Source organism: Rhineura floridana, chromosome 2, assembly GCF_030035675.1.
Source record: "Rhineura floridana isolate rRhiFlo1 chromosome 2, rRhiFlo1.hap2, whole genome shotgun sequence".
Lineage (NCBI taxonomy): Eukaryota > Metazoa > Chordata > Lepidosauria > Squamata > Rhineuridae > Rhineura > Rhineura floridana.
In genome coordinates this window covers 10,401,807-10,425,280 of record NC_084481.1, presented here as the reverse complement: position 1 = coordinate 10,425,280, position 23,474 = coordinate 10,401,807, and the positions used below count along the sequence as shown (strand labels likewise).

The 23,474-nt window shown below is 42.6% G+C and overlaps 2 long non-coding RNA genes across 4 annotated transcripts; one reads left to right on the top strand and one right to left on the bottom strand.

The window, feature by feature from the left end:
- Positions 1-656: 656 nt before the first annotated feature.
- LOC133378068 (uncharacterized) lies at positions 657-20,520 on the bottom strand. 2 transcript variants are annotated; one of them, XR_009760835.1, is made up of 5 exons: positions 20,388-20,520; positions 19,839-19,933; positions 18,002-18,068; positions 1,166-1,312; positions 657-1,024 (listed from the first exon to the last, which is right to left on the bottom strand). It is a non-coding gene; the product is annotated as an uncharacterized LOC133378068 (long non-coding RNA). The 2 variants fall into 2 exon arrangements; XR_009760834.1 differs by having other exon boundaries at positions 19,839-20,520.
- Positions 20,521-21,528: 1,008 nt separating this feature from the next.
- LOC133378069 (uncharacterized) lies at positions 21,529-23,474 on the top strand. 2 transcript variants are annotated; one of them, XR_009760837.1, is made up of 3 exons: positions 21,529-21,628; positions 22,775-22,833; positions 22,928-23,474. It is a non-coding gene; the product is annotated as an uncharacterized LOC133378069 (long non-coding RNA). The 2 variants fall into 2 exon arrangements; XR_009760836.1 differs by having other exon boundaries at positions 21,529-21,632.

Genomic DNA, 23,474 nt, shown 5'->3' with positions numbered 1-23,474 from the left:
ATCAGGGAGCCTCTGGAACCCCCTCCTCCCATATGAACCAGCCCCCAAACCCCACCCCACTTTGGAGGCTCTCCTCTATGCCCTTTTGCTGTCTAAGGTGTGGTGGTGTGCACAAGAGAGAGGGACTTGGCACCTGGTTATGGAACAGCCTCCCCTGGTAAGCGCATCCGCTCCTGTCACTGCTCATCTGTGGATGGGCACTGGTGTTTATTCCAGCACATTTTAAAATATGTTGCCTGTGGCTCCTTCATAGTCTTTGAAACAGCTGTTATTTTAATCGTTATTTTTTACATTTGCAAATTTTGTTGTTTTGTTTTATAAATGGTACGCTACCTTGTCTTGAGTAGTTTCTGCAGAGAGGTAGAATATATTATTATTAATTATTATTATTATTTATACCCCGCCTTTCAGCCAAAGGCTGTCAAGGCGGCTTACAAAGAAAAATAAACACAGGTATAAAAATACAATAAAAGCAATACAATTTACAAAAATTAAATTAAATAACAAATAACATTATAATAACAAATAAAATTAAATAACAAATAACAGAATATATATTATTGAAATTAATAAATAAGACAATAAAGAAGTTCTGCAGAGCAGAGAGGAAAAATAAGGCCAAGGGGAATGCTAGCTCCTGCACTGCTGAGGGTTGGAGAGGAATTTATAACCTTGTGATCCATATTGTGCCAATTAAACATGCATCAGAGACGATAGCTTTGATTCAAACTTTATTATCCCTGCCAGATGCCTAAAGGAAGGCTGAAAACCTCCAGGGTCTGTGGCCAATCAGCCCTGGAGAAAAAAGAATCCTTCGTAATTCCACATATGGCAGTCAATACTACTGTCTGCACATGAACGAAGTCCATTCCGAGCAAACCCTTCGTGCCCTTCCTTCTTCAGGTCCACATTATCAATTTGTCAGATGATTCTCTTCATGTCACAGCAGAACAATCCACTGAGCAGTTTATCCATAGTTACTTTCTCTTCTTACTTGTAAACAGCTGTAGTTGTTATCCTCTGCCTGCAGGCAAGGCAAGAATTTGTTCAAGGACTGGTTCAAAAAGGGGCAAAGTGTTGCACTTGCAACCCCTTTAGAACTGGCCCTCCACGTTTTCATTGAAGAAAGTCCAAGATTGCATGAAAGAATTCTGAGTTGACCCACCTGACCTCTTGCAGATCGGAAGAAACCACTTGGAATGTTTGTTGAGGGCTCCCCAAATCCTGAAGCTGGCACAGACTTGTTCTAGTCCGAACTAAAATGAGGTACGTTACCTAGTTTGGGTGGAAGCAGTCGGCTTTGTTTTATTACCTGCAATTATGAAAGACCATGTTTTTCTTTGAAAGTTAAGCTACAGTGACTGAATAGATATAGACATTAAGAGAGACACAAGAGAAATCTGCAAGAATGGGCAGATTGTCATCCCACAGATACATTTAAATAATTATGTCCCAAGTCCTACTTGAAGTAGGACCATCAAATGACTTTTCCAAAAGGACTTTTCTGGATGTCAGTTGTTAGAACAAAGACAATATCCCTTATATTTTGATATTCTGTAGTACCAGAAGGGTAGGCACAATCTCCTAGGTGAGAGCCAGGGTAAGGAGGCATGGCAGAAAGCCTGTTCAACAAACATCTATAGTGCATTATTGCACTGGGCTAACAGTATACTGATGCAGAATTATTGCTTACCTACTGTTTGTACATAGACGTTTATAAATTTCTTCAGAAATGCAATATTACCATGATTAATCCATAATATTAGCATAAATGAGGTGGGCCAACTGCTTCATACAGATGCTACACTAGCATAATTAACCAAGATGTAGTCATTATTTCAGGCCTGTATCTTTATCCAATCAAATATGTCTTTTTTATTGGGGGAGTTCAACTTCAGATGATGTCCAGAGTGTGGCTAATGCCTCATGGGGTGAGGGGTAGTCCCTGTTGCCTTGAAAGAGACAATAGTACAGCCACTCCTGAAGACACCAGCCCTGGATCCCTTGGCTTGGATTAACTACTGACCAGTTGCAAATATCTCCTTCCTAGGGAAGATGGAGGATATGGGAATGGTGGGGCACCTGCAGTGCAGACATTCTTGGATGACAAAGGTTATTTAAACCCATTCCAACCTGGGTTGAGGCCTGGCCATGGGGCCAAGCTGGCCTTGGTCACCCTAAGGGATGGCCTTTACTAGAAGTGGAAACGGGGAGTGCAGCCTTGCTCCTGCTTCTTGATATTGCATGATATCGTCCTAGCCCAGCTCCATGGGATGGGAATTGGGGGCACAGTTGTTCCAGTCCTATCTACAGGACCCAGTCTAGAGAACAGCAATAGGAGAGTCCATTTCAGCCTCCTGGCAGTTATATTATAGGATGCTGCAGGGCACTATTTCATCCCCAATGCTATTTAATAGTTAAAGGAAGCCACAGGGAGCAGTTATTAGCAGATGTGGGAAAAGATGCCATCAGTATGCTCCATTTTTCCATAACATCTGAATCAGGAGAGGCCACGTGGGCCCTGGACTTGTGCCTGGATGCAGTGGTAGGATGGATGAAGAGAAATAAGATGGGCCTGAATCCCCTCAAGATGGAGGCACTGTAGGGGATTGGTTCTCATGTCTGAGAAACTGGTCAATTGCCTGCTCTGGACTGGGTTGCACTCTCCTGAAGGAGCAGGTATGCGTTCTGGGGGTGCTTCTGGATCCAGCTTTGTCACTGGAAGCCCAGGTGGCCTTGATGGCTAGGAGTGTCTTTTATCAAGGTTTGACAGGTGTGACAGCTGCAGTTGTTCCTAGATTGAGAAAACTTGACCACAGTAGTTCAGGCATTGGTGACTTCAAGATTGGATTACTGCTTTAAAAAACTAATTTAAAAAAGGTTGGATTACTGCAATGTGCCCCATGTGGGGTTTCTCTTGTGGTTGGCCCGGAAACTGCAGTTAGCACAGAATGAAGCAATACGGTCGCTGGCAGGAGTGAGACCCTATCAGCATATAACTTCCCTGCTCAGAGATCCACACTGGTTGCCAGTTTATTACTAGCCCAAATTCAAGGTATTATTATATCAGCATATAAAGCCTTTAGCAGGCTGGGACCAGTTTACCCGAAGGATCGTCTTATCCCATGTATGCCCACTTGAATGGTTCAGTCTATGGAATTGGCACTTTTACATACGCCACATAATGTTATACTTGTTACAAATTGAATTTTTAGTGTGGCAGCTCCTACATTCCGGAACTCCGTGTCCATTGACATGAGGCAGATGCCTTTGCTGTACTCTTTTCAGCACCTGCTAAAAGCTTTCCTGTTTAGGCAAGCCTACTCAGACATGTAAAGTTGACATGTATTGTAATCTGTACTTTTAAGGTAGTTAACTGTTTTTATTTATTTTCTGATTTATTTTGCTTGTTTTTACCTTTGACTTTTATTTATAATTTTAATGTGCTTTTTAAATTCTTTGTAAGGAGCTTAGAGGTTTTATTTACAATTAAGCAATATACAAATTCTGTTAAATAAAAAAATGCAACATAACTTTTATTTAGATTGAATAAGTTTGTCTAGTTCTTAAACATATTTAGTTACCGTCCATCTGTAGCAAATGTGAATTTCTGGTGCTTGTAGCTTTCGCTTTAAAAGAGCATCAATGACTGGTGATGACATTTTTTTTTAACACAACAATGTTTATTTTCATCTGCAGAATTAAAGGGTTTTTAAATTTTATCTATATATGTGATTACATTAAAAACTAAGCAAGGCTATATTTATATGTTTGCATCAAGAAGGTACATTCCAAAGACACAACGCACAAAATATTCCAATTTATTTATATGTTATAGTAGCATTGGGGGAGGCAACATGTCCCTTGGGGTTGCAATAACATTTAGAACACTGAAAAATCTGTGCCCCTCTAGGTATTATTCAGGACAGACAAAAGAAAGCAGCACATAGTTAACTATGGAATTTGCTTCCTCGGGAGGCGTTGATGGCCAACAACTTGCATGGCTTTAAAAGAGGATTAGACAAATACATTGAGGATAAGTCTGTGAAATGGGTACTAGCCATAATGGCGATGCTATGCCTTTCCAGTCGGAGACAGTATGCTTCTGAATACCAGTTGCTGGAAATTGCAGGAGGGGAGAATGCTCTTGTGCTCAGGTCCTGCTTTTGGGCTTCCCATAGGGATCTGGTTAGCTACTGTGAGAACAGGATGCTGGACTAGGTGGGCCATTGGCCTGACCCAGCAGGCTTATGTTATTATTATTGTTATTAGATTTATATCCTGCCCTTCCTCCCAACAGGACCCCAGGGCAGCAAACAAAAGCACTAAAAACATTAAAACCTCATAAAAACAAACTTTACAAAACATTAAAACAAAACATCTTCAAAAACGTTACTTAAAAAAATGTATGAAAAATCTTCTAAGATTCAAAACATTTAAAAAAAGAAAGTTTAACATATTAAAAAGCAATTCCAACACAGATGCAGACTGGGATAGGTCTCAACTTAAAAGGCTTGTTGAAAGAGGAAAGTCTTCAATAGGCGCCGAAAAGATAACAGAGATGGCGCCTGCCTAATATTTAAGAGGAGGGGATTCCACAGGGTAGGTGCTGCCACACTAAAAGTCCGTTTCCTATGTTGTGTGGAACGGACCTCCTGATAAGATGGTATCTGCAGGAGGCCCTCACCTGCACAGCGCAGTGATCGACTGGGTATATAAGGGATAAGATGGTTTTTCAGGTATCCTGGTCCTTGAACCTTGAACTTGGCCTGGTAGCAAATGGGCAGCCAGTGCAATTCTTTCAGCAGCCAGGTGACATGTTGGTGATACACTGCCCCAGTGAGCAGTCTCACCGCAGCATTTTGTACCAGCTGCAACTTCTGGACCGACCTCAAAGGCAGCCCCACATAGAGTGCATTATAGTAATCCAGCCTGGAGGTTACTAGTGCATGGCCAGTGGTCAGGCTATCCCAGTCCAGAAATGGCTGCAGCTGTCTTACCAGCCGAAGCTGGTAAAAGGCACTGTGACGCCCTTCCCTGGCTCTCCCTGTCAGGTTCCTACCTGCTCGTGGTTACTGCCTGTCTCTAGGCACCACCAGGGACTCCACCAGTCTGGACTGTCCTTTCTTATGGTTTCTCTCCCCATTCTAGCACAGATCTCAACAGATCCCCCTGCTAGGCAGCACCACCAGTCACATCCTATAACCAGTAGTCCCAGAGACTCTGCCTGAGTCTCTCTATCTGGTTACCTCTGTGACTGAGTGCTAAAGCTGTCCCAATCCCTTTGATTTACTCAGACTGCTTGTGGTGTTATTCTACCCTTCCCCGCTGCCACCATTTGTTATCCTTCAGCCTTGGTATTTACCTTACCCTCCCTTCTGGTCTGTGAAACCCCAGCCAAGGATCAGGCCTTTGGTAAACCAAAAGTATTTATTGAATATAACAGAGATAACAAGATTTCTTTAAAAGGCACTTAAGCATATGGTTACATCTATTCCTGAGGTACTGGTCTTAGTATTAATCCAAACTCCACACTATCCTCACATCCACCAAAACAACCCTCTCAAGTCCACCAACGTCCACCAACGTCCACCCAGATTTACCTGTCATCCTTCCTTTTTATACTGTCAGCCATTTTAAACACTCAGCCAATCATCCAGCATTCTACTGCCCATTCACTCCCCCTCCTCTTTCACTCCACTTACCATGTATCTTCTAAACAAACAGCACTTACCCTATTTACACTAATACAGGATCATCACAGGCACTCCTAGCCACTGAGGTCACCTGGGCCTCTAGTGACAAAGATAGATCCAGGAACACCCCCAGACTATGAATCTGCTCTTTCAGAGGGAGTAAGGCCCCATCCAAAGCAGGCAACTGACCAATTATCCGAACTTGGGAACCAACAACCCACAGTGCCTCCATCTTGCTAGGATTCAGACTCAATTTATTGGCCCTCATCCAGCCCACCACCGAGTCCAGGCAGCAGTCCAGGGCTTGAACAGCTTCTCCTGATTCAGATGTTATGGAGAAACAGAGCTGGGTATCGTCAGCATACTGCTGACACCTTGCCTCAAATCTCCTGATGACCACTCCCAAGGGCTTCATATAGATGTTAAACAGCATGCAGGACATGATGGTACCCTGTGGCACTCCACAGCACAGCTGCCAGGGGGCCGAAAGACAGTCACCCAATGCTATTCTCTGAGAACGACCTTGGAGATAGGATCGGAACCACTGTAAAACAGTGCCTCCAAATCAGACGTTGGACATCTCCTATCAGCCCCAGGCCAGCCAACATGGTCAATTGTCAGGGATGATGGGGCTGTAGACCAACAACATTCAAAGATTCCCCATCCTTGGTTTAAAGGCTGGCAACAGCATGGGTGGGGCTGATCACATATACCTTTTCCACAGAATCAGCTCGCTCTCTGTGAACAGTGGCTCTGACCGTGCAGCTATAACAGGCACAATAGAACAAATGGGTATATATGTCTGAGTATTGCCAGGCAAACAAAAGAGGTCGATTCTCTGTGTCCTTTGATTTTCAAAAAAGCAGTGCTAGATTTTTCACTGCTTCCCTCTCAGGCATCATTACTGCAGAAACATAGAAAAGACTGTTAGCTGAAAGGGATGGTGTCAATGAGAGAGAATAGCAGCATCAGGTCACAAATGTTGACCCCATACAGAACTATGGGGGGGGGACTTATCCATGTTGTGAAGGTAAGATTCACAACTTGGGATGGCATGAGAAAATCAATGTTCGAATACGGTTAAAAGTCAACACACATTTTGTTAGCTTCAACTCTCTGGTACATTTAGAAAAATGGATTGGTGTGATATTTTGCAGTGCCAAATATATTGCTCCACTTCCACTCTAAGCCATAGGGAGGAGCACTCTCTCAATACATGGACTATTACCTTCTTCCTATGCCTGTGAAGCTATAGTTTTCTAGTCTGTGAATGGAGCAATCACTTTCACTGGCCATTTCTATTCTCTGCTTCATGAAATCCCACCATCTAGAATATCAAAGATGGGTTAGAATAGGGTTAGTTGAACCTGATTAATGCACCTTCCAGAATAGGGTTAGTTGAACCTGATTAATGCACCTTCCAAAATGTAAGTACCCACCACACAGGCAAGTTCTGAGATGTTCCTACAACAATAGCTGGGGTAGGGGGGGGAGACAATATTCTTTAAATTTCCTTTTACTGAGATGATAAGTGAGCTGTTTTACTTTGAAGCATCATCTGTGAAGAGATAAGGATTTTTGAAGCATTCTCTTCTCCAGCCTATGTGATCTTGGAGAAAGTTATTTCTGGCTCTAAAAAGTTATTCTCATCCTTATATTTCTAGAAGAGTCCATCCGATTTCTTAGAGTCTGTCTGTTTGAAAGCCAAGTCTGGGCTAGGTGCCAGGGAGGATTTCTCTCCCTCCATCATAGGCAAAGGGGGGTTATGGGCATCATTAGGCATGGAACTTGCCAGAGGTTTCTGGAAGCATTTCCCCCATACTTTCTCCAGCGCCCTCTACAACATCTGTACCCCCCTCTCCATTCTCCCAGTCCTGTCAAGTATTCTCCTTTTTTCTTTCTTTTTTGTGTGCCAGTTACTCATATAAGCATCAGACAGACATAGGTCAACTCAAGGATGATTCCTCTAGCAATACAGTAAGGTTCAGAAGCTTCATGAGGTAACATATGAACAGGACAGTCCAGGCACATCATCCTTTTCACATGGATTTGGGCCTGAAAGACCAAGGAAAGGCGAGTAAGTTGTGAGCAAGCACAATTTGTGATATTACATAGCACTGCTGATCACAGGCCACATCTGTTAAGGCAACAGCCTTAGCTTCCTGTTTCTCAGCTTTATGGCACTTGAGCAAGAAGGTACAGCCTTAACTCTGATCTTGAACCAACAAGGCCTTTGATCTTTCAATAATATATCAAGGTGGATCAAAAACAAATGACAGAACCATGACAGTGTCAGAAGCAAATATGAAAGATGTTAAGGAGGAAATACCAATCATTATCAATAAAGGGATATACACCAATATTGCTTGGCAGTATTTACTAGCCTTCTAAAATGCTGGAGAAAGTCTGCTTTGATAGCCACATTCTTGGATGTTATGTGTTAGATTTAAGAATGTTGGGAAATGTGCATTGTGACATTGGTCTGGAATGTCTCCACCTTGTATTGGGCCAGGGAGACAGACTAGGAATACTGTTGGTGTACCGTCCACCTTGCTGCCCAACAGCTTCCCTAGCTGAGCTGACAGAGATAGTCTCGGAGGTGCTGTTGAGATCCCCTAGACTTTTGGTACTGGGGGATTTCAACGTCCATGCCGAGGCTGTCTTATCTGGTGCAGCTCAGGACTTCATTGCCTCCATGACAACAATGGGGCTGTCTCAATTTTCTACTGGCCCAACGCATGTGTCGGGACATACTCTTGATCTGATCTTCGCCACTGGACATGGAGATGGTGATCTGGTGGTGGGGTGTTTTTCATCTACCCCATTGTCATGGACAGATCACCGCTTGTTGAGATTTAGACTCACAGCGGCTCTTTCCCTCTGCAAAGGTGGAGGATCTATTAAGTTGATCTGCTCCCAGAGCCGGATGGATCCCGTAGGTTTTCAGAGGGCTCTGGGAGATTTTCCGGCTGATAGGACCGGTGCTCCTGTCGAGGCCCTGGTTGCACTGTGGAATACGGAAATGACCCGGGCTATTGACATGATCGCTCCCGTGCGCCCCCTCCGGTGTAGAGCTCATACCGCTCCGTGGTATACTCCGGAGCTGAGAGCGATGAAACAAGAGAGGAGGAGGCTGGAGTGCAGATGGAGGAAAACTCCCAGTGGATACAACTATGCTTTGGTAAGTGCCACCAATAAGTTGTATACAAAAGCGGTAAGGACAGCAAAGAAGCTCTATTTTGCTGCCTCTATCAGATCATCTTTATGCCGCCCAGCGGAGCTTTTTAAAGTCGTGCGAGGGCTCTTATACTCTGGCCCCCACGATACTATGGAAACATCTGAGACCCGCTGCAACGAAATTGTTGGACACTTTCAAGATAACATCGCATGTATCCGCAGGGACCTTGATTCTGATGTTGTGACAGATGAATCCATTGAAGTGTCCGGAGCACGGCCTTGTCCTTCTTTATTGGATGAGTTTCAGTTGGTGCAGCTCGAGGAAGTGGACAAGGTGCTTGGAATGGTTCGGGCAACCACGTCTGTTCTGGATCCTTGCCCATCTTGGCTAGTGAAAGCTAGCAGGGCTGGGACCACCGGTTGGGCCAAGGAAGTGGTTAACGCCTCCTTGAGGGAGGGAGTAGTCCCTGGTAGCCTCAAGGAGGCAGTAGTGAGACCTCTTTTAAAGAAACCCTCCTTGGACCCAGATAATCTGAATAACTATAGACCGGTGGCGAATGTCCCTTTTTTGGGCAAGGTTTTGGAGCGGGTGGTTGCCAGCCAACTCCAGGCGCTCTTGGATGAAACTGATTATCTAGATCCGTTTCAATCCGGTTTCAGGCCCGGTTTTGGCACCGAAACAGCCTTGGTCACCCTGTATGATGACCTTTGTCGGGAGAGGGACAGGGGGAGTGTGACTCTGTTGATTCTCCTTGATCTCTCAGCGGCGTTTGATACCATCGACCATGGTATCCTTCTGGGGAGACTCGCGGAGTTGGGTGTCGGGGGCACTGCTTGGCAGTGGTTCCGCTCCTACTTCGCGGATCGTCACCAGAAGGTAGTGCTTGGGGAACATCACTCGACACCATGGACTCTCCATTGTGGAGTCCCCCAGGGATCGGTCTTGTCCCCCATGCTTTTCAACATCTACATGCAGCCGCTGGGTGCGGTCATCAGGAGTTTTGGAGTGCGTTGCCATCAGTACGCTGATGACACGCAGCTCTATTTCTCCTTTTCATCTTCCTCAGGTGAGTCTGTTGATGTGCTGAACCGTTGCCTGACCGCGATAATGGACTGGATGAGAGCTAATAAACTGAGACTCAATCCAGACAAGACCGAGACATTGTTGGTGAACGCCTTTCCTGCTCAGATGGTGGATGCTTACCCTGTTCTGGATGGGGTTACACTCCCCCTGAAAGAACAGGTACGTAGTTTGGGGGTTCTTCTCGACTCTTCCTTGTCTCTCGAGGCCCAAGTGGCCTCGGTGGCACGGAATGCGTTTTACCATCTTCGTCTGGTAGCCCAACTACGCCCCTATCTGGACAGGGACGACCTCGCCTCCGTTGTCCACGCTCTGGTAACTTCAAGATTGGATTACTGTAATGCGCTCTACGTAGGGGTGCCCTTGAAGACAGTTCGGAAGCTTCAGCTGGTGCAGAACGCAGCTGCCAGATTATTGACGAGGACCAGTCGGTCTTCGCATATAACACCTGTCCTGGAGCGTCTGCACTGGCTTCCTATTTGCTTCCGGGCGAGATTCAAGGTGCTGGTTTTGACCTATAAAGCCTTACACGGCGTGGGATCTCAATACCTTGTGGAACGCCTCTCTCGCTATGAACCTACCCGTTCACTTCGTTCAGAATCTAAGGCCCTCCTCCGGGTACCAACCCATCGGGAAGCCTGGAGGGTGGTTGCGAGATAGAGGGCCTTTTCTGTGGTGGCCCCTGAGTTGTGGAACAGCCTCCCCGAAGAGGTACGCCTGGCGCCTACACTTCCATCTTTTCGGCGCCAGGTAAAGACCTTTTTATGCTCCCAGGCATTTTAATCTTCTTAACTTTTTTAATCTTTTAATCTGTATTTTAATTTTTGTAGTATTTATTTTGTTTTTGCTGTGCTTTTCGTTGTTTGTTTGTATATGTTTTTGTATTTTTATTATGATATATTGTATTTTATTTTGTTTGTTCACCGCCCTTTCGCTAAGGGCGGTATATAAATTGAAATAATAAATAAAAAATAAATAAATAATGTGCATTGTGACCTGGTCTCTCTCATGGAGGAGATAGCAGAGTTAGTTAATTAATTGATTGATTGATTGATTTACATCCCATCCTTCCTCCCAGTACACCCCGCTCTGCTGCGGAATGTGTATTTCAGTACCTGATTGGCTGTGTACATGGTGGGCAGTGTAGCTGGGCATGCTGGGAACTTTGTCCAGATTGGCTGTTATGGGTGGAATTGTTATTAATGTCCTGGACATATCTATGCTCCATCTGCTTTCCTTTTCCTGTCAGTGTCCCCTCCCATCAATGGCCAGCTGGATTTAGGATTCAGAGGAATTTGTTTGGCAATGATTGCCATCATAGCTATCTCCTGGAAGTTTTCCCCATTTAGGATTACTCAGCCCAAGTTAGATTCTGTGAGGGTAAGTGTTAGCATAGGAATAACCAAGAATCTTGTGACTAAGGTCTACCTCAGATGCATGACATTTTAAAGGCACAGGACAAACAATATTATAGCATGATATCACAATTAAGCCATGAGTAACCAGGGTGATACCCTCCAGTTATGTTGAATTACAGCTTCCATCAGCCCCAGAAAGCATGGTCAATGGTCAGGGATGATGGCAGTTGTAGCCCAGCAACATCTAGAAGGTACTACACCCACTAACATACATTTTTCATGGACTAGATCAGCCTTTCCCAACCAGTGTGCCTCCAGATGTTGTTGGACCACAACGCCCATCAGCCTCAGCCAGCATTGCCAATGGTCAGGAAAGATGAGGATTGTAGTCCAGCAACATCTGGAGGCACACTGGTTGGGAAAGGCTGGACTAGAGTCTGCTTCAGATAGATGACATTAAAAAGGCACAAACATAGAGACTAGGCTACAACTAACGCAGGTGCCAACCCTGAGACATATCTATTTTTATTTATTCGATTTTGATTTCGATATCTACTCAGACAACACAACTGCAGGACCTAATAATATCTACAACATCAAGAGTTCATTCACCTGTTCATCTTCCAAAATGATATATGCTATCATCTGCCAGCAATGTCCTTCAGCATTTTACATAGGACAAACAAGTCAGTCTTGTCACAAAAGAATAAATCGACAAAAACCTCCCATCAGAAAGGCCAATATCCAGAAATCAGTAACAACACATTTCTACCTCTCAGAGTACTCTATAACTGACCTTAAAGTGACAATTCTTGAACAAACTATTTCAGAGGGAAACTCCAGTTGAAACCACTGACTTACAACTTAGAGAAGGTCAGTTCTATCACCTATGACCTGAACTGAGAAAAAAGATTTTGATCTCACTAAAGCGGCTAATTACTCTGAGAATATTTGTGTTATCTGCTGTTCTTTGTAAATGACCACATAACAATTTTACATACAATTTAAGTTTATTGTCAACTATCTGTACCTTCTGTATTTCATTCCCTCTGCCCTCACTGATTATATTTCTCCCTATACACCGTTCTGTCTGGATATATCTGTGTCGGCATGAGCACATGTGTGTGTGTATATATTATGTGTGCATGCCTGTGCAGACATTCAGTTGCATGGGAACATTTGTATTTGTGTGTGCACATTTGACTGTGTGTGTGCCCATATATGTTTTCATGCATATATATTTGCATGTGCACATGCACATGTGTACAGAGGATGCATAATGTGTGTACATATAAATATATATATATATGAACATAATTGTGATTAACAGAGGTTTTTATTGTATTAACAAAACATTTCAGCTTCCGCCTTCATCAGCTGCTAACATACAAATGCTGTTGCCAAGGTGGCAGTTATAGAGCTTTGAGGATGGAATGCTCAGAGGGGCTTCATTTGCAGAAGCTAAGTAGTGGTGGTACTGTCCTCCAGGTTCAGGCCATGTGGTGCCAATGTGTCCAGAGTAAATCCAAAAGTTCTCCCTTTTAGTCAATGTCGCTGGATCTGCTGGCATCTCTATATACATACATATATACATACATATATGTGTTCATGCATATGTCAGAGTAGTTAAGTGTGGGCGCTTGTAGACATATTTATGTTTATTTGTGTATGCATATATGTGTGAATGTGCATGAGTACACGTGTTTGAATGTGTGCGCCCATGTGTGCAAGTATATGTATGTGCGCATTTGCATGTGTGTATATACACACCAGTGTGTATTCCTTTAATCTCCACTGCCACCATTTTGTTCTATATCTAAATAATCCTTCATTATTAGCACAGTAGCCAGCTATAGAAACAAAACGAATATATATAAAAGCATATTTATCACATCAAAGGATTATTTCCAGGTTAGGTGTTAAATTATACTTGAAGCTTGCTGCAAAAGGTTACTGTTGCTTTAAAGATTTAGCTGTTTCCTTCTAAGAGAACAGCTCTTACCTCCTTTTAGACACCTACCACCTACTGATAGACTTCAGCTCTTCAGACCTTCTCTGCTTCAGCCTCTTATTAGTTCAGCCCTGGTATCCTGATTACTGCTACTATGACTTCCTTAGACAGCCACTATCTATTACCACTACACTTTTCAGCTCTCAATGCTGCTTCCTCTTCAGGTCCTAAGTTCAAACTATTACAGTGCTGTGTCTGCCTTTTTATTCTCTTCAGCAGGAATCCTTTTAACTAATCAAAAGTTACACTTTAACAATCCAACATTGGTGGTGTTTTTTTTTTAAAAAAAAAAAACTATGGACCAATGAGTTTCAAATGGAATGTCTGCTGAAGGACCTATCAGTTTGATTTTCAAAATTTAATTGACCTCTGTAAAAACAATGGTTTCTAATGTTAACTGACATAACAGAAAACCTCACAAGCCATCTCTTTAATAATAGTATCAGCAAAGCAGTTTATTGATAAGCTGTCAGCTGAAGACCACTTGCACACTGAATCTTCCAGGCCTCATTCAGCACACTGCTGATCTTTTACCCTCAGTTCACTATTCTCAAATCAAACAGTTTCTATAATAAAACATCCTTACATATAAATTTGTACAAGAATTATGTAACTTCATAATATTACTGTAGTAATATATATATATATTACTTCAAGTGGCTTTATGGGAGGCTCTTTTTAGATGACACTATGTATTACTTCACTTACTTAAAAAAATATGTCTGAAAGGAGCCCTCCTGTTCATTCCGCTGAGGGAGGCCCTGGACTTCTGTCCCAAAGTCCTGAGCTGACAGCACCACTGTATGTATCTGATGAAATGGACTTCAGTCCACAAGAGTTCATACGTCATAATAAAATCATTAGCCTTCAAGTTGTTATAAGACACTTTGTTGCTTCTGTGACAATAGACTAACACAGCTACCCCTGTGGAAGTTGTCCACAAAAAACACACAAAAGAAATTAGTGATTAATGAGATTGAGAACATCTGTTTATTGTTTAATTTGTTCCAAATATAATAATGACTGTCTCTGCATCTTTATAAGTGTGAAGAATATCTACCAGTTTGGAAGGTATATGGAAGAGTGCTTACTTCTTACTAGCTATAATGGGAGTGCTGGTTGCTCAGATACATTGAGAAATGGTCTTGTTTAAATGTAGAGAATATTTGAAATGGCTGGTTGAAAAGGAACCAGAGTTTGTGGTACTCCAGTCTTTGGAAACAAGCCACTAACCACTGTATGCTCTTAGCCTTTTTCTGGCTATAAAGATTGACTTGGTATGTAAATGGAGGCAGCGGGACCCACCTCTTTAACATAAAGGTAGAGGAGTATGTACAGGAGACAATAATCATGCATAAATTAACATGATGGCTTGTGGGATCAAAACCCATCTAAACCAAATCCACAAAGAACAGAATCTGACCTTATGTACATTCATAGATGAAAGCAAATATTCCTATATTTAAGTCAGGACAAAAAGTGAAGCATAAAAATGTTTCATGTGAGGAGGTAAGAGAAGCATAATCTTCATTCAGTTCCATTTCAGACATGTTGAGTGTTGTGCCAGTTCAGAGCAGTACATGGGAACACTTATCTGAAGGTAATTGCTTAGAAAAGGCAGTGTTTAAAACTTGAGCACTGTAAAAACATCCCTTAGGTTATTGGAGCCTATGACATTACAGTAAGGTTTGTGATTCCTATTATGCTTATAAATATGCAAGAAAGAATAAAAATCAGAGGAATTGTGAGCTATTGTAACTCTGTTTTGGACTGGGGTATTGACAGTAAGCCACTCTAATCAATGATAAGCTATAGAAAAACTATATTCCTAGATATACATAACATTGGGGCAAAACCCCTCCAGAGGTAGGTGCTCTAACCGACAGTTTTATCCTGCATGTAATGGACTTCAAGCCAATGTAATGGACTTCAAGCCAATAACACTGTAATCCTAATCCTATACATGTCTATTCAGAAGTAAGCCCCACTGAATTAACTAGAACTTACTCCCACTTAAGTGTCTGTAGAATTGCAGCCTTAGCCAAGAAACATGTTGACACTGGAAATTATGGAAACTTGTTGCATCTCAACTTGCCACCCCCAAGAGACTAATAACCTTCTGGGCCCTGTAATTTAGTCAGGAAAACAGAGTTTGGGATTAACGTATCAGTTAAATAACCAAAATAATAAATCTGTGGTTTGTGTTTAGAATGATAGAATAGTAGAGTTGGAAGGGGCGTATAAGGCTATTGAGTCCAACCCCCTGCTGAGCAAGCCATGATGAAAGGTTTCATCTAGCAAGGCTAGATGAAAGACAGAGAAAAAACCAGGTTCCTTGGACAATCTGTTCTGGAGAAAAAGTCCTTTCTAGCAGGTCCAGTTACAACACCCACAGCCAGTTGATGAGGCCTCAGAGCTCTCATGGGGCCTATTGGTGATGCCTTTAAGTTTAGTTTCCATTTTAATTTCCCACAATGCCTCTGAGATAGCATTGTTCCGGGCATTGTGAGAAATTCAAATAGGAGCTGGACCTAGCCATCTGGTGGTACTCACAACACTGCTGTCCATAACCAGGTAAAGCAACCATGACATGATGGAATAGGGCCCACTCCAGAGGGTATTTTATTGATAGGCCCCTTCAAACGTGCAGCTAGTCCTACTTCATATCCCCAATTATTTGAACTCACCTTCATCATCATTTATTGTTAATACTTCATTAAAGGCCCAGCACTTACCTACTTTACCCACTGGAATACTCTTATCGCTACATGAAGTGTAACTTTAAAACACTGTAGCATGCTCTCCACTTCCTGAGAGGGAAGTTTCCGAGGCAATAGCAAGATGTTTCTGAGGTAGTGCCTTTTGGGGGTTGGTTTCCTTTGGATGAGAACCCTGAAGACTTGTGGTACTTTTGTAATGCTTATTTACAAACATACTGACAGAACATAAGTGGAGGCAAATAGCTAGCCCTCTTTTACAACACAGCAGATCTACTGCTCCTGATGAGATCAAAGAGGCTTTCCCTCTCCACTCACACCAGGATGTCTTCAGCCAATCCACAGCACTCTTTCAGCTTTTGTCTCTTCCAAAATGTAAGGTGCTGCTTTGCCCACTTATACCCTGAGAAATTTGCAGTTTCCTTAGCCGCTTTTTCCCAGTTCTGAGGAGTATACACAGCAGACAGATAGCATCTCAGTTGTTTCCTATTCATTGTGTCACATCAGCCAACCATTCTGCGCTATTGATGAACAATCTGCCTAATAAAGGAAAGTTTGGTTACTACCTGCTGAGTCATAGTTGCCAACTCTAGAGTAGCTTTTATTGATTTCTCTGTTACACTAGTTGGGACATGAGTTATCTATGATGTGCCATAGATATGTTGTCAGGACCCCCCCCCTGTGGTCACCACCCTGTCACGGTCCCACCTCAGGGTCCTTGTCTCTTAACAGTTCTCTCACCGGCCCTAGCACAGATCTCTCAAGAACCCACTGCTAGGCAGCACCACCAGACACTCCCTGTAAACAATATTGCCTTGAGACTGTGCCTTGGTCTCCTCCTGGCCTATTGCTACGTTGTGTCCGGGTGCACTTACAGGCCACAACCCCCCGTACCTTTGTGCCTATAAAGATTACAGCCCTGGGTTGTTTGGGATACCTGATGATGTTACACTAACTTCACCGCTGCCACCACTGATACTGTTTCCCAACCTTGGTATATGCCCTGCCCACCCTTCTGGTCTGTGAAACCCAGCCAAGGATTAGGTATTTTGGTAAACCAAGAACTATTTATTTATTTATTTATTTGCACAGGGAATAACAAGATTACTTAAAGGTTCAGTCAACATGTGTGTGGTTTCATGGGTTACTCTTTATTTCTTAGTCATAAATAACCTACCTCACTACACTCCTAAATCCAGAGCTTGGAAAAGTTACTTTTTTGAACTACAACTCCCATCAGCCCCAGCCAGCATGGCCACTGGATTGGGCTGACAGGAGTTGTAGTTCAAAAAAATAACTTTTCCAAGCTCTGCATAAATCCAATCCACCTTCTCCAAAACCCAGAACCAATCAACAACGCTGTCCCTCAGCTCTCCCTCCCCCCACAACTGTCATCCTCACATTTATACCTTCAGACACCCAGACGCTCAGCCAATCATCATACAACATTCTTCAACATTCTTTTTTAACTACATGTAGTTCTATCTGTAAGCTGCCCTGAGTTCCAGTTTGGAAAAAGGTCGGGGTAAAAATAAAGTTTCAATTCAATTCAACTCAACATTCCAACCCAGGTACTCCCCCCTCTCACTCAGTCTACTTACAACATATACTCTAATAAACCTGTACTTACCATATTTACAGTATTATATTTACAGGGGCATCACATATGTTTCCTTCCGGGCTAACCTGCCTACTAGAAAGCTATCTAAGATGCCACTTGACTAGCTGCGGCATGCTCAGTGTAGATTCAGCTCTGGTTTTGGCAATGGAAGAACACCACACATGTCCTTGCAGCTGTACAACTCCAACCCTGTTTGTTATGGGCATGAGTCTCTCTAAACATGGACTTGAAATTGCTCAGATTATTATTTTCTCTGACAGGAATGTAGAAAATAGCAAGTGTACATGTTCGGTCCACCCTGTTGACTCATACCACGTAGCTGTTTTTGACCAAAGCTTACCTTGACCTAATAGGGCAATAAAGGAGAACAAGAAGTTGGAATGCTGCTGCTTCACATGCTGAATTGTCTACAGGGAGTTAACATAGCCAATTAAAACCTTACAAAATATAATTAATTAATTAATAAAGCAGGTTAAGTTAAAAATAGAGGCAATAAAGACTTTTGAGGTTTCTCAATTCATTTCCTATTAACATATTATTATGCATTATGGCCAACTAATCACCCGTTCCTTTTATTTAATGAAGTAATCACACTGACTTTTTACAGAAGATCCAAGTGTGCTAAAGTAGCACAAATAAAAGTTCAATCAGAGGTACACATATTTTTTAAATGCAAAGACCTTACAGTCAAGATATAGGCAACAGTTATAAAGTGTCATGTGCAGTGCAATCCTATGCACGTTTATTCAAAACACCCACCTTATTCAGTGGGACTTACTCCCATATATGTGTGCATATGATTGAACCCTAACTGGTATTACAGCTAAATGTTGTATAGAAGTGAAGAATAGCTTTTTTCCCCATTAAACCATTACTCTTTTGAACCTCTATTAAACCATTACTCTCCCAATTTCAGCATGAAACATCATGTTTAAAGAACCATTTCCTGAACTGACATGAGTAGTCCCTGATCATATTTGGATGTATTAGTTGCATATATATACAAAGTCAGGCCTTAATTAATATCTGCATTATTCATTCATTTAATTTTTTGAAGCATTTGTTAGCTGCCATTCTAAGGTTCAAGGCAGCTTGCATATAGGAATAGAAACAGATCAATACTACAGCACTGAAATAGTGCCCAAAAGTAAGACTAACCAGCCACACCAAAAGTGAAATGGAAGAGGTGTGCTTTATACCCCCTTTGAAAAGCCCACAGAGAGGGGGAACTGCATACTTCCAGATGGAGATTCCTCCACAACCTTGGACCAATGAACTCTGTTTCTTGTTTCTGCTTCGTGGCAAAGCGGGGTCTGGCAAGGTGACTGAAGTTTGCATGAGAGATGATACAAGAATCAGCAGCCTCCGTCCAACAGTTCTGAGAAGGTTAGCAGTTGCCACTGATTGTCTCAAGCCACTTCCTTATATCTTGTCATGTCTGTGATTTTTAAACGTTACTAGTCTTAGCTGAATATATTTGACTGAATTCACTTGAGGTCTAGCCAACTGGACACTAATTCAATCCTTCTTCATATAGACAAAAGTAAATTATTATCCAGAGCAGAGCTTGGAAAAGTTACTTTTTTGAACTACAATTCCCATCAGCCCAATCCAGTGGCCATGTTGGCTGGGGCTGATGGGAGTTGTAGTTTAAAAAAGTAACTTTGCCAAGCTCTGCTTTTTACCTTATGCTAAAGACTGATAGCATTAGACTTAGCATATGCTAAGATTTCCCAAGTCATTTAAGTTATGCTAAATGACCCTTGCAGAGTAACTGCTTCTCTCTCTCTCTCTTGCAGAGGGTTTTGTTTTCTGGGGTGTTGTCATGGAACAGTCTTAAGCTTTTGGAAAATGTTAAGTGTTGGCATTTGTCTCCAAACTCCCCACCCATCATACCGGTTTCCTGTGCTTCTGAGTATTCTGAAAGTCACAGCCATTACTCAGAGAGGGTGGGGAAGAGGCCACTCAGAAAAGTTCCATTAACTACAGCTCTTTCTAGGACAGGGGTGAAAGGCCAAGCAGCCAGCACTGATTCCAAGGCTCAGGGAACTTAAGCCTGCTGCTCTCAACATACATGTATGTACATGCGTGCGCACACACAAACTTGCTGTCAAATCCAGACCCCCCACATCTATTTTAATATTCTATGAACCTAGGAAATGCAAACTTTACCTTACCTTCTGGAATCCAGTCTGAATCATCAGCATAAGCAGGCAGGCCCCACAATATGTGGTAAAAAGGCATGGAAACAAGATGTTGGCAATGTCACTTCCTTGTGAATCATGTGACATGAAAACAAAGTTAGTTTAGGCCTAGTCCTCATTTAGATGGTAAACCTGTTTTTAGGCTGCACCAAGGAGTTGGGCAGCACAGAATAACTGCCTTGTTCCTTATACCACCAAGAGATCTCTCAAACTGAGGAAATTACCAGTCTAGAGTCAGCTATACTGCCTTAGGCTACCACCCATAAGGTAGCCATGGCTGAACCTAGAAATGCAACCAGGACCATGAGATTTGATGAACCAAAAGGGGGACTATCTGGTTCTTGCTCCAAGCTGAATTTCTTAATCTGAGCAAATTGTCAGATGGAGTAATGGCAAGGAACCCCTTGACAGGTCCAGCCTGGCCCACCTTCTCACTACCTCTCTATGTACGTGACCTCCTCGCCACCTTTTAATTATGTCTCTGCCTATGGCTATTATTTGCTAAGCGTGGGTAAAACTTACATGGAGAGTGAGTGTCAGGGTTGGGATATATTACAGGCTTAAAATACAGCAGGGCTGTTTCTTCAAGCTGCATTTCAATTTGATTTTGCAAATCCTGGTGTTTCTAGCTGCCTGCTGTCTGTACCTGGTTTCTCCAGTCCTCCACCCACTCCAGCTCCTATTGGTGGAGCTTTCATCCCTCCAATTCCCCTCCCCCTGCACAGGAAATCATCTTCTTGTTTCTCCTGGTGTTGTCACTTTAAATTATCAAATGAGCGAGAGGAGACAGATTCTCTCCCCTTGTTTACAGAGAATGATGGGCAGAGATGAGTATGGATCTCTTCCCTCCACTCCTAGTTTTTAAAATGAACAAGACTGGCCATCCTAACACGTTTACCAGGAAATAAAGGCTTATCCACACGGGAGCATACCTTCGTACTAAAGATACCGCTTTTACTGTTGTGATAGCTTTGCAAGATCCACACTTGGTAGCTTCCAATCCTCTGTTTTCCATTCACAGAAGTAGGCTTTCCACTGGGAAGGATTAGTGTCGCTGTTTCCTTATGGCCCAGCCCTCTACTTGTACATGCTTACTCCCTCCAGTTCAAGGCTGAAGCTGGGAGAGCACCTCAGTGTAAAATTGACAAGAAAAAATGAAACTGACTAGACCTCCCCCTTCTCCATTGTCCAAGCCTGAGTGAAAGGCAGATGGTGAGGGAAGCGAGTGAAAGTCAAAGTTGGCAGTGGCTGCGGCAGCTTTTGCTGGTGGCAGAGAGAGAGGGAGTGGGCAGTGGGGCATAAGAGAGCTTGTTCACTAAAACAATTGAAGCAAAGCGCCTACAAGAAGCAACGCAGCGCAGCCGAGACAGTTTTTCCTTTCCTTTTCGCATTATAATTGGATTGGGTTAACACCAAAGGGGACAACTGCATAATAGCTTCTGCTTGCCTGCAACACCATAGGAACCATGTGAATTACAAGGAGATGCAAGTAGCACCAGACACACACTAAATTGCCATGTGGATAACCCCTAAGGGTACGATTGTAGCGGGTGGGTGGGAAGGAGTGAGGGAAATGGGATGCTCCTCAGTGGTTACACTTCCCCTGCTGACTTCAGGTATGTAGGACTACCCCCAGGAAATGTTTCCACTGTGTACACCTGGGATTCACCACTAAGACAGTTTTAAAGTCAGAGCGAAGCTGTTTTGTTTGTACCACATCAAAATGCAGTATTTCAGAAGAAACCGGTGGATTGTGGGTGATTGTAGGTAACGTTGTGTGTACCTGGATTCAGAAAACAGGGGTGACTACATTTTAAGCTAATAATATGTCCGCAGCTCCAGTCAGAGGGACCAGAGCCAAGTAGCATAATATTTTGTTTGCGGAAACAAATTGCTCTGAGGACTTGTAAGGCCTAGTGAACAGGGACTAGTCCTTGCACTCTGCTAATGGAATACTGTGACAAGACAGGTACTACAGCCCAAACTGTTAAAAGAGCTCAGTTAGTTGGTATTGTGGCTGACAGAGAATGGTGGTTGCAAAGGAGTTGAGGCAGCAGAGCCTGACTGCTGGAAACTGGTTTGAGAAAGGCAAACAAATCTCACTCACTCACTCACACACACACACACACACACATTCCTTGAAGACAAGGTTTTGTTTGTTTGTGGTGGGTGAGTGATGGAGGAGCATTCAACCATGTAACCTCCTACCTGCATCCCGAAGGGAGAATTAGGGTTGCCAGGTCTCTGGTTTTCATCTGGAGATTGTTTTTGGGGGGTACTCTTCGGGTCTCTGGGTGAGTCACCCCAATGTCCGGATTCTAAGCATTCATTTAAAAAAATTTTTTTCTAGGTGGTCTGGTTCAAAAGATATACACCAAAATGTGAGCCACCACCCACCCCGTGCAACTTCTGTTAAATGAGCTAATAGCTGGCTGTTCAAATCCACACTCTTTCAGATTTTTAGCCAATAAGTGAAGTCAGGGTTTTGACTGATGAGGGGGTGGGTTTGTTGACCTCCAGACCATAGCTAGAACCCATTGCCAGTCCTGACAATAGCTTCCTTTTCATGCTTATCTGCACATCACAGGTTGAATAAGTTTATAGCTTGCAGCAGCAGCAAGAGTGCATTTTTCTCTGTGTGCATATATTGAACAATTGAGCAAAAGATCTAGAACAGAAGATCACAGCAGGATCTTGGTAGGCATACACAGTACACAATTTCAGTTATGATTATAATAAAAGTATACATGCAAGGTTTTTTAATTACTTGCAAAAGTAGCATATTATACATTTTATTTTTGAAATAATATTGATCAGATTTTTTTTAAGTGTACATGCATCTTATGATGCCATGACAATGTGCTATACTTTTCTAATTATAAGGAGTCAAACAACTTTATATTTTTCAGGGCTGTTGAAGAAGGCAGTTTATTTGTCAAGAAAACATGTGTCAAGAAGACTGGCCATGGTAGGTATACTTATCAGGAGGCTGTCATTTGATCTTTGCATAGCTAGGAGCACAGAAGCTGTTCTGTTTTGTCTAATATTCTGTTCATGTGCAGATTACCAAGGACAGAAATAAGAAGAACACAAATGGCAGGAGAAGTTGGACATCTCCTTCCTTGTCAAAACCAAAATCCAACTTTTCTTAGCATGGAAACGGACAAAGCATGTTGACTGAACTGAGCTGTTGTGTTGATTCTAATTGCTAAAACTCATCTGGAGTTTGGAGGTAAAACTGTTAGTATAATAACAACAACAACTATGTGGTGGTCAAATAAAAATTGCCCTAGAAAAATACCATGGAAAATACCAGACATGTAACTTTTAAAAGTATGATGGCAATGCAAGTTATCAGTATTCATATGTACCTTCCTCTCCCCACCCACACTTTTTGTTTGTTTGCTTTTGCAACATCATTTCCCCAACAGACTGAATAATTGCATGTTCTGATAAAGGCACAGTACTATTTTACAGCAGCTGGTTTTAAAACCAATACAAACAAAACATGCTGTTGCTGAACATAAAATTGTCTGCTCTGCATATTATGCTCTCTACATAGACTACTTTAGAGGTGGCATGAGTTACTCTCATCTTTGCTGGGCTATT